Below are 12196 nucleotides of genomic sequence, written 5' to 3'. Positions count from 1 at the left end.
TGAAAGAGTGAGAGATGATTTAAAGGCAAAGTATACAAAGAAACTTGAAGACATTGACAAAAAGGTTGTCAAATTAGAAGCGAAAAATGAAGGAATGCCGAAATTGTTGCTTACAATAAAGCACATGCTGGAAAATAGTAATCAAGGCAGAGATCAAATATCAATCAACAACAAACTAATAGTAGGAGGAAAAATTCAGCTGGACAATTTGCTTTCGAATGTAGTGAAAGAATCAGAAGAAATAAAACATCTGAAAACAAAACTTTTGGTGGAAAAACAAAACCTGGACAAACTAAAGAACAACATTAAACAAGAGAAAGAAATCCTGAGGAAAGCCAATGAGCTCATGAGCAAAGAAAAACTGGAGCTTGTTTTGATGAAGTCTGATATGCAAAAACAATTGATCGCATTGAAAGAGAATCAACTAATGACCAAAGAGAGATACAGTGACCTTAAAATCAGAGAAAACGAGTTTAGAAAGAATAAAACAGGATTGGACAGAATAGCTGAGAAGATGAAGAAAGAGAGGGAACAAATTCATCAGCTAAACATGGACGTTGTGACAAAAAGAGATGAAGTCAATGATAACCGATGTGCAATGGAACAGCAAAATAGAGACTTGAGTGTTCTCAGACAGGAACATTGTCAAAAGAGCAAAGAGATTGCATTTGCCAGGACCAAAATAAGTACAGAGATGGAACAGCTACTCAAAATGAAGGCTGATTTTGAAACAGAAAAAATACTGCATGCCAAAGACACAGAGACGATGGAACAACTGCAATCTGAGCAGAAGGTGTTGCAAGATTACTTTAAGTCTTGTATCCTGTCAATTGAAAGAGTGAGAGATGATTTAAAGGCAAAGTATACAAAGAAACTTGAAGACATTGACAAAAAGGTTGTCAAATTAGAAGCGAAAAATGAAGGAATGCCGAAATTGTTGCTTACAATAAAGCACATGCTGGAAAAAAGTAATCAAGGCAGGGATCAAATATCAATCAACAACAAACTAATAGTAGGAGGAAAGATTCAGCTGGACAATTTGCTTTCAAATGTGAAAGAATCAGAAGAAATAAAACATCTGAAAACAAAAGTTTTGGTGGAAAAACAAAACCTGGACAAACTAAAGAACAACATTAAACGAGAGAAAGAAATCCTGAGCAAAACCAATGAGCTCATGAGCAAAGAAAAACTGGAGCTTGTTTTGATGAAGTTTGATATGCAAAAACAATTGATCGCATTGAAAGACAATCAACGCATGACCAAAGAGAGATACAGTGACCTTAAAATCAGAGAAAACGAGTTTAGAAAGAATGAAACAGGATTGGACAGAATAGCTGAGAAGATGAAGAAAGAGAGGGAACAAATTCATCAGCTAAACATGGACGTTGTGACAAAAAGAGATGAAGTCAATGATAACCGATGTGCAATGGAACAGCAAAATAGAGACTTGAGTGTTCTCAGACAGGAACATTGTCAAAAGAGCATAGAGATTGCATTTGCCAGGACCAAAATAAGTACAGAGATGGAAAAGCTACTCAAAATGAAGGCTGATTTTGAAACAGAAAAAATACTGCATGCCAAAGACACAGAGACGATGGAACAACTGCAATCTGAGCAGAAGGTGTTGCAAGAGTACTTTAAGTCTTGTATCCTGTCAATTGAAAGAGTGAGAGATGATTTAAAGGCAAAGTATACAAAGAAACTTGAAGACATTGACAAAAAGGTTGTCAAATTAGACGCGAAAAATGAAGGAATGCCGAAATTGTTGCTTAAAATAAAGCACATGCTGGAAAATAGTAATCAAGGCAGAGATCAAATATCAATTAACAACAAACTAATAGTAGGAGGAAAGATTCAGCTGGACAATTTTCTTTCAAATGTAGTGAAAGAATCAGAAGAAATAAAACATCTGAAAACAAAACTTTTGGTGGAAAAACAAAACCTGGACAAACTAAAGAATGACATTAAACGAGAGAAAGAAATCCTGAGGAAAGCCAATGAGCTCATGAGCAAAGAAAAACTGGAGCTTGTTTTGATGAAGTCTGATATGCAAAAACAATTGATCGCATTGAAAGAGAATCAACGCATGACCAAAGAGAGATACAGTGACCTTAAAATCAGAGAAAACGAGTTTAGAAAGAATAAAACAGGATTGGACAGAATAGCTGAGAAGATGAAGAAAGAGAGGGAACAAATTCATCAGCTAAACATGGACGTTGTGACAAAAAGAGATGAAGTCAATGATAACCGATGTGCAATGGAACAGCAAAATAGAGACTTGAGTGTTCTCAGACAGGAACATTGTCAAAAGAGCAAAGAGATTGCATTTGCCAGGACCAAAATAAGTACAGAGATGGAAAAGCTACTCAAAATGAAGGCTGATTTTGAAACAGAAAAAATACTGCATGCCAAAGACACCGAGACGATGGAACAACTGCAATCTGAGCAGAAGGTGTTGCAAGATTACTTTAAGTCTTGTATCCTGTCAATTGAAAGAGTGAGAGATGATTTAAAGGCAAAGTATACAAAGAAACTTGAAGACATTGACAAAAAGGTTGTCAAATTAGAAGCGAAAAATGAAGGAATGCCGAAATTGTTGCTTACAATAAAGCACATGCTGGAAAATAGTGATCAAGGCAGAGATCAAATATCAATCAACAACAAACTAATAGTAGGAGGAAAGATTCAGCTGGACAATTTGCTTTCAAATGTAGTGAAAGAATCAGAAGAAATAAAACATCTGAAAACAAAAGTTTTGGTGGAAAAACAAAACCTGGACAAACTAAAGAACGACATTAAACGAGAGAAAGAAATCCTGAGCAAAGCCAATGAGCTCATGAGCAAAGAAAAACTGGAGCTTGTTTTGATGAAGTCTGATATGCAAAAACAATTGATCGCATTGAAAGAGAATCAACTAATGACCAAAGAGAGATACAGTGACCTTAAAATCAGAGAAAACGAGTTTAGAAAGAATAAAACAGGATTGGACAGAATAGCTGAGAAGATGAAGAAAGAGAGGGAACAAATTCATCAGCTAAACATGGACGTTGTGACAAAAAGAGATGAAGTCAATGATAACCGATGTGCAATGGAACAGCAAAATAGAGACTTGAGTGTTCTCAGACAGGAACATTGTCAAAAGAGCAAAGAGATTGCATTTGCCAGGACCAAAATAAGTACAGAGATGGAAAAGCTACTCAAAATGAAGGCTGATTTTGAAACAGAAAAAATACTGCATGCCAAAGACACAGAGACGATGGAACAACTGCAATCTGAGCAGAAGGTGTTGCAAGATTACTTTAAGTCTTGTATCCTGACAATTGAAAGAGTGAGAGATGATTTAAAGGCAAAGTATACAAAGAAATTTGAAGACATTGACAAAAAGGTTGTCAAATTAGAAGCGAAAAATGAAGGAATGCCGAAATTGTTGCTTACAATAAAGCACATGCTGGAAAATAGTAATCAAGGCAGAGATCAAATATCAATCAACAACAAACTAATAGTAGGAGGAAAGATTCAGCTGGACAATTTGCTTTCAAATGTAGTGAAAGAATCAGAAGAAATAAAACATCTGAAAACAAAAGTTTTGGTGGAAAAACAAAACCTGGACAAACTAAAGAACGACATTAAACGAGAGAAAGAAATCCTGAGCAAAGCCAATGAGCTCATGAGCAAAGAAAAACTGGAGCTTGTTTTGATGAAGTCTGATATGCAAAAACAATTGATCGCATTGAAAGAGAATCAACTAATGACCAAAGAGAGATACAGTGACCTTAAAATCAGAGAAAACGAGTTTAGAAAGAATAAAACAGGATTGGACAGAATAGCTGAGAAGATGAAGAAAGAGAGGGAACAAATTCATCAGCTAAACATGGACGTTGTGACAAAAAGAGATGCAGTCAATGATAACCGATGTGCAATGGAACAGCAAAATAGAGACTTGAGTGTTCTCAGACAGGAACATTGTCAAAAGAGCAAAGAGATTGCATTTGCCAGGACCAAAATAAGTACAGAGATGGAAAAGCTACTCAAAATGAAGGCTGATTTTGAAACAGAAAATATACTGCATGCCAAAGACACAGAGACGATGGAACAACTGCAATCTGAGCAGAAGGTGTTGCAAGATTACTTTAAGTCTTGTATCCTGACAATTGAAAGAGTGAGAGATGATTTAAAGGCAAAGTATGAAAAGAAACTTGAAGACATTGACAAAAAGGTTGTCAAATTAGAAGTGAAAAATGAAGGAATGCCGAAATTGTTGCTTACAATAAAGCACATGCTGGAAAAAAGTAATCAAGGCAGAGATCAAATATCAATCAACAACAAACTAATAGTAGGAGGAAAGATTCAGCTGGACAATTTGCTTTCAAATGTAGTGAAAGAATCAGAAGAAATAAAACATCTGAAAACAAAACTTTTGGTGGAAAAACAAAACCTGGACAAACTAAAGAACAACATTAAACGAGAGAAAGAAATCCTGAGCAAAACCAATGAGCTAATGAGCAAAGAAAAACTGGAGCTTGTTTTGATGAAGTCTGATATGCAAAAACAATTGATCGCATTGAAAGAGAATCAACGCATGACCAAAGAGAGATACAGTGACCTTAAAATCAGAGAAAACGAGTTTAGAAAGAATAAAACAGGATTGGACAGAATAGCTGAGAAGATGAAGAAAGAGAGGGAACAAATTCATCAGCTAAACATGGACGTTGTGACAAAAAGAGATGAAGTCAATGATAACCGATGTGCAATGGAACAGCAAAATAGAGACTTGAGTGTTCTCAGACAGGAACATTGTCAAAAGAGCAAAGAGATTGCATTTGCCAGGACCAAAATAAGTACAGAGATGGAAAAGCTACTCAAAATGAAGGCTGATTTTGAAACCGAAAAAATACTGCATGCCAAAGACACAGAGACGATGGAACAACTGCAATCTGAGCAGAAGGTGTTGCAAGATTACTTTAAGTCTTGTATCCTGTCAATTGAAAGAGTGAGAGATGATTTAAAGGCAAAGTATACAAAGAAACTTGAAGACATTGACAAAAAGGTTGTCAAATTAGAAGCGAAAAATGAAGGAATGCCGAAATTGTTGCTTACAATAAAGCACATGCTGGAAAATAGTAATCAAGGCAGAGATCAAATATCAATCAACAACAAACTAATAGTAGGAGGAAAGATTCAGCTGGACAATTTGCTTTCAAATGTAGTGAAAGAATCAGAAGAAATAAAACATCTGAAAACAAAACTTTTGGTGGAAAAACAAAACCTGGACAAACTAAAGAACGACATTAAACGAGAGAAAGAAATCCTGAGCAAAACCAATGAGCTAATGAGCAAAGAAAAACTGGAGCTTGTTTTGATGAAGTCTGATATGCAAAAACAATTGATCGCATTGAAAGAGAATCAACGCATGACCAAAGAGAGATACAGTGACCTTAAAATCAGAGAAAACGAGTTTAGAAAGAATAAAACAGGATTGGACAGAATAGCTGAGAAGATGAAGAAAGAGAGGGAACAAATTCATCAGCTAAACATGGACGTTGTGACAAAAAGAGATGAAGTCAATGATAACCGATGTGCAATGGAACAGCAAAATAGAGACTTGAGTGTTCTCAGACAGGAACATTGTCAAAAGAGCAAAGAGATTGCATTTGCCAGGACCAAAATAAGTACAGAGATGGAAAAGCTACTCAAAATGAAGGCTGATTTTGAAACCGAAAAAATACTGCATGCCAAAGACACAGAGACGATGGAACAACTGCAATCTGAGCAGAAGGTGTTGCAAGATTACTTTAAGTCTTGTATCCTGTCAATTGAAAGAGTGAGAGATGATTTAAAGGCAAAGTATACAAAGAAACTTGAAGACATTGACAAAAAGGTTGTCAAATTAGAAGCGAAAAATGAAGGAATGCCGAAATTGTTGCTTACAATAAAGCACATGCTGGAAAATAGTAATCAAAGCAGAGATCAAATATCAATCAACAACAAACTAATAGTAGGAGGAAAGATTAAGCTGGACAATTTGCTTTCAAATGTAGTGAAAGAATCAGAAGAAATAAAACATCTGAAAACAAAAGTTTTGGTGGAAAAACAAAACCTGGACAAACTAAAGAACAACATTAAACGAGAGAAAGAAATCCTGAGCAAAGCCAATGAGCTCATGAGCAAAGAAAAACTGGAGCTTGTTTTGATGAAGTCTGATATGCAAAAACAATTGATCGCATTGAAAGAGAATCAACGCATGACCAAAGAGAGATACAGTGACCTTAAAATCAGAGAAAACGAGTTTAGAAAGAATAAAACAGGATTGGACAGAATAGCTGAGAAGATGAAGAAAGAGAGGGAACAAATTCATCAGCTAAACATGGACGTTGTGACAAAAAGAGATGAAGTCAATGATAACCGATGTGCAATGGAACAGCAAAATAGAGACTTGAATGTTCTCAGACAGGAACATTGTCAAAAGAGCAAAGAGATTGCATTTGCCAGGACCAAAATAGGTACAGAGATGGAAAAGCTACTCAAAATGAAGGCTGATTTTGAAACAGAAAAAATACTGCATGCCAAAGACACAGAGACGATGGAACAACTGCAATCTGAGCAGAAGGTGTTGCAAGATTACTTTAAGTCTTGTATCCTGACAATTGAAAGAGTGAGAGATGATTTAAAGGCAAAGTATGAAAAGAAACTTGAAGACATTGACAAAAAGGTTGTCAAATTAGAAGCGAAAAATGAAGGAATGCCGAAATTGTTGCTTACAATAAAGCACATGCTGGAAAATAGTAATCAAGGCAGAGATCAAATATCAATCAACAACAAACTAATAGTTGGAGGAAAAATTCAGCTGGACAGTTTGCTTTCGAATGTAGTGAAAGAATCAGAAGAAATAAAACATCTGAAAACAAATCTTTTGGTGGAAAAACAAAACCTGGACAAACTAAAGAACAACATTAAACAAGAGAAAGAAATCCTGAGCAAAGCCAATGAGCTCATGAACAAAGAAAAACTGGAGCTTGATTTGATGAAGTCTGAAATACAAAAACAATTGATCGCATTGAAAGAGAATCAACGCATGACCAAAGAGAGATACAGTGACCTTAAAATCAGAGAAAACGAGTTTAGAAAGAATAAAACAGGATTGGACAGAATAGCTGAGAAGATGAAGAAAGAGAGGGAACAAATTCATCAGCTAAACATGGACGTTGTGACAAAAAGAGATGAAGTCAATGATAACCGATGTGCAATGGAACAGCAAAATAGAGACTTGAGTGTTCTCAGACAGGAACATTGTCAAAAGAGCAAAGAGATTGCATTTGCCAGGACCAAAATAAGTACAGAGATGGAAAAGCTACTCAAAATGAAGGCTGATTTTGAAACCGAAAAAATACTGCATGCCAAAGACACAGAGACGATGGAACAACTGCAATCTGAGCAGAAGGTGTTGCAAGATTACTTTAAGTCTTGTATTCTGTCAATTGAAAGAGTGAGAGATGATTTAAAGGCAAAGTATACAAAGAAACTTGAAGACATTGACAAAAAGGTTGTCAAATTAGAAGCGAAAAATGAAGGAATGCCGAAATTGTTGCTTACAATAAAGCACATGCTGGAAAATAGTAATCAAGGCAGAGATCAAATATCAATCAACAACAAACTAATAGTAGGAGGAAAGATTCAGCTGGACAATTTGCTTTCAAATGTAGTGAAAGAATCAGAAGAAATAAAACATCTGAAAACAAAACTTTTGGTGGAAAAACAAAACCTGGACAAACTAAAGAACGACATTAAACGAGAGAAAGAAATCCTGAGCAAAACCAATGAGCTAATGAGCAAAGAAAAACTGGAGCTTGTTTTGATGAAGTCTGATATGCAAAAACAATTGATCGCATTGAAAGAGAATCAACGCATGACCAAAGAGAGATACAGTGACCTTAAAATCAGAGAAAACGAGTTTAGAAAGAATAAAACAGGATTGGACAGAATAGCTGAGAAGATGAAGAAAGAGAGGGAACAAATTCATCAGCTAAACATGGACGTTGTGACAAAAAGAGATGAAGTCAATGATAACCGATGTGCAATGGAACAGCAAAATAGAGACTTGAATGTTCTCAGACAGGAACATTGTCAAAAGAGCAAAGAGATTGCATTTGCCAGGACCAAAATAGGTACAGAGATGGAAAAGCTACTCAAAATGAAGGCTGATTTTGAAACAGAAAAAATACTGCATGCCAAAGACACAGAGACGATGGAACAACTGCAATCTGAGCAGAAGGTGTTGCAAGATTACTTTAAGTCTTGTATCCTGACAATTGAAAGAGTGAGAGATGATTTAAAGGCAAAGTATGAAAAGAAACTTGAAGACATTGACAAAAAGGTTGTCAAATTAGAAGCGAAAAATGAAGGAATGCCGAAATTGTTGCTTACAATAAAGCACATGCTGGAAAATAGTAATCAAGGCAGAGATCAAATATCAATCAACAACAAACTAATAGTTGGAGGAAAAATTCAGCTGGACAGTTTGCTTTCGAATGTAGTGAAAGAATCAGAAGAAATAAAACATCTGAAAACAAATCTTTTGGTGGAAAAACAAAACCTGGACAAACTAAAGAACAACATTAAACAAGAGAAAGAAATCCTGAGCAAAGCCAATGAGCTCATGAACAAAGAAAAACTGGAGCTTGATTTGATGAAGTCTGAAATACAAAAACAATTGATCGCATTGAAAGAGAATCAACGCATGACCAAAGAGAGATACAGTGACCTTAAAATCAGAGAAAACGAGTTTAGAAAGAATAAAACAGGATTGGACAGAATAGCTGAGAAGATGAAGAAAGAGAGGGAACAAATTCATCAGCTAAACATGGACGTTGTGACAAAAAGAGATGAAGTCAATGATAACCGATGTGCAATGGAACAGCAAAATAGAGACTTGAGTGTTCTCAGACAGGAACATTGTCAAAAGAGCAAAGAGATTGCATTTGCCAGGACCAAAATAAGTACAGAGATGGAAAAGCTACTCAAAATGAAGGCTGATTTTGAAACCGAAAAAATACTGCATGCCAAAGACACAGAGACGATGGAACAACTGCAATCTGAGCAGAAGGTGTTGCAAGATTACTTTAAGTCTTGTATTCTGTCAATTGAAAGAGTGAGAGATGATTTAAAGGCAAAGTATACAAAGAAACTTGAAGACATTGACAAAAAGGTTGTCAAATTAGAAGCGAAAAATGAAGGAATGCCGAAATTGTTGCTTACAATAAAGCACATGCTGGAAAATAGTAATCAAGGCAGAGATCAAATATCAATCAACAACAAACTAATAGTAGGAGGAAAGATTCAGCTGGACAATTTGCTTTCAAATGTAGTGAAAGAATCAGAAGAAATAAAACATCTGAAAACAAAACTTTTGGTGGAAAAACAAAACCTGGACAAACTAAAGAACGACATTAAACGAGAGAAAGAAATCCTGAGCAAAACCAATGAGCTAATGAGCAAAGAAAAACTGGAGCTTGTTTTGATGAAGTCTGATATGCAAAAACAATTGATCGCATTGAAAGAGAATCAACGCATGACCAAAGAGAGATACAGTGACCTTAAAATCAGAGAAAACGAGTTTAGAAAGAATAAAACAGGATTGGACAGAATAGCTGAGAAGATGAAGAAAGAGAGGGAACAAATTCATCAGCTAAACATGGACGTTGTGACAAAAAGAGATGAAGTCAATGATAACCGATGTGCAATGGAACAGCAAAATAGAGACTTGAGTGTTCTCAGACAGGAACATTGTCAAAAGAGCAAAGAGATTGCATTTGCCAGGACCAAAATAAGTACAGAGATGGAAAAGCTACTCAAAATGAAGGCTGATTTTGAAACAGAAAAAATACTGCATGCCAAAGACACAGAGACGATGGAACAACTGCAATCTGAGCAGAAGGTGTTGCAAGATTACTTTAAGTCTTGTATCCTGACAATTGAAAGAGTGAGAGATGATTTAAAGGCAAAGTATGAAAAGAAACTTGAAGACATTGACAAAAAGGTTGTCAAATTAGAAGCGAAAAATGAAGGAATGCCAAAATTGTTGCTTACAATAAAGCACATGCTGGAAAATAGTAATCAAGGCAGAGATCAAATATCAATCAACAACAAACTAATAGTTGGAGGAAAAATTCAGCTGGACAATTTGCTTTCGAATGTAGTGAAAGAATCAGAAGAAATAAAACATCTGAAAACAAATCTTTTGGTGGAAAAACAAAACCTGGACAAACTAAAGAACAACATTAAACAAGAGAAAGAAATCCTGAGCAAAGCCAATGAGCTCATGAACAAAGAAAAACTGGAGCTTGATTTGATGAAGTCTGAAATAAAAAAACAATTGATCGCATTGAAAGAGAATCAACGCATGACCAAAGAGAGATACAGTGACCTTAAAATCAGAGAAAACGAGTTTAGAAAGAATAAAACAGGATTGGACAGAATAGCTGAGAAGATGAAGAAAGAGAGGGAACAAATTCATCAGCTAAACATGGACGTTGTGACAAAAAGAGATGAAGTCAATGATAACCGATGTGCAATGGAACAGCAAAATAGAGACTTGAATGTTCTCAGACAGGAACATTGTCAAAAGAGCAAAGAGATTGCATTTGCCAGGACCAAAATAGGTACAGAGATGGAAAAGCTACTCAAAATGAAGGCTGATTTTGAAACAGAAAAAATACTGCATGCCAAAGACACAGAGACGATGGAACAACTGCAATCTGAGCAGAAGGTGTTGCAAGATTACTTTAAGTCTTGTATCCTGTCAATTGAAAGAGTGAGAGATGATTTAAAGGCAAAGTATACAAAGAAATTTGAAGACATTGACAAAAAGGTTGTCAAATTAGAAGCGAAAAATGAAGGAATGCCGAAATTGTTGCTTACAATAAAGCACATGCTGGAAAAAAGTAATCAAGGCAGAGATCAAATATCAATCAACAACAAACTAATAGTAGGACGAAAGATTCAGCTGGACAATTTGCTTTCAAATGTAGTGAAAGAATCAGAAGAAATAAAACATCTGAAAACAAAAGTTTTGGTGGAAAAACAAAACCTGGACAAACTAAAGAACGACATTAAACGAGAGAAAGAAATCCTGAGCAAAGCCAATGAGCTCATGAGCAAAGAAAAACTGGAGCTTGTTTTGATGAAGTCTGATATGCAAAAACAATTGATCGCATTGAAAGAGAATCAACTAATGACCAAAGAGAGATACAGTGACCTTAAAATCAGAGAAAACGAGTTTAGAAAGAATAAAACAGGATTGGACAGAATAGCTGAGAAGATGAAGAAAGAGAGGGAACAAATTCATCAGCTAAACATGGACGTTGTGACAAAAAGAGATGAAGTCAATGATAACCGATGTGCAATGGAACAGCAAAATAGAGACTTGAATGTTCTCAGACAGGAACATTGTCAAAAGAGCAAAGAGATTGCATTTGCCAGGACCAAAATAGGTACAGAGATGGAAAAGCTACTCAAAATGAAGGCTGATTTTGAAACCGAAAAAATACTGCATGCCAAAGACACAGAGACGATGGAACAACTGCAATCTGAGCAGAAGGTGTTGCAAGATTACTTTAAGTCTTGTATCCTGACAATTGAAAGAGTGAGAGATGATTTAAAGGCAAAGTATGAAAAGAAACTTGAAGACATTGACAAAAAGGTTGTCAAATTAGAAGCGAAAAATGAAGGAATGCCGAAATTGTTGCTTACAATAAAGCACATGCTGGAAAATAGTAATCAAGGCAGAGATCAAATATCAATCAACAACAAACTAATAGTAGGAGGAAAGATTCAGCTGGACAATTTGCTTTCAAATGTAGTGAAAGAATCAGAAGAAATAAAACATCTGAAAACAAAACTTTTGGTGGAAAAACAAAACCTGGACAAACTAAAGAACAACATTAAACGAGAGAAAGAAATCCTGAGCAAAGCCAATGAGCTCATGAGCAAAGAAAAACTGGAGCTTGTTTTGATGAAGTCTGATATGCAAAAACAATTGATCGCATTGAAAGAGAATCAACGCATGACCAAAGAGAGATACAGTGACCTTAAAATCAGAGAAAACGAGTTTAGAAAGAATAAAACAGGATTGGACAGAATAGCTGAGAAGATGAAGAAAGAGAGGGAACAAATTCATCAGCTAAACATGGACGTTGTGACA

The sequence above is a fragment of the Entelurus aequoreus genome, linkage group LG05, assembly GCF_033978785.1.
Source record: "Entelurus aequoreus isolate RoL-2023_Sb linkage group LG05, RoL_Eaeq_v1.1, whole genome shotgun sequence".
Taxonomy (NCBI): domain Eukaryota; kingdom Metazoa; phylum Chordata; class Actinopteri; order Syngnathiformes; family Syngnathidae; genus Entelurus; species Entelurus aequoreus.
This window is presented reverse-complemented; position numbering follows the sequence as displayed.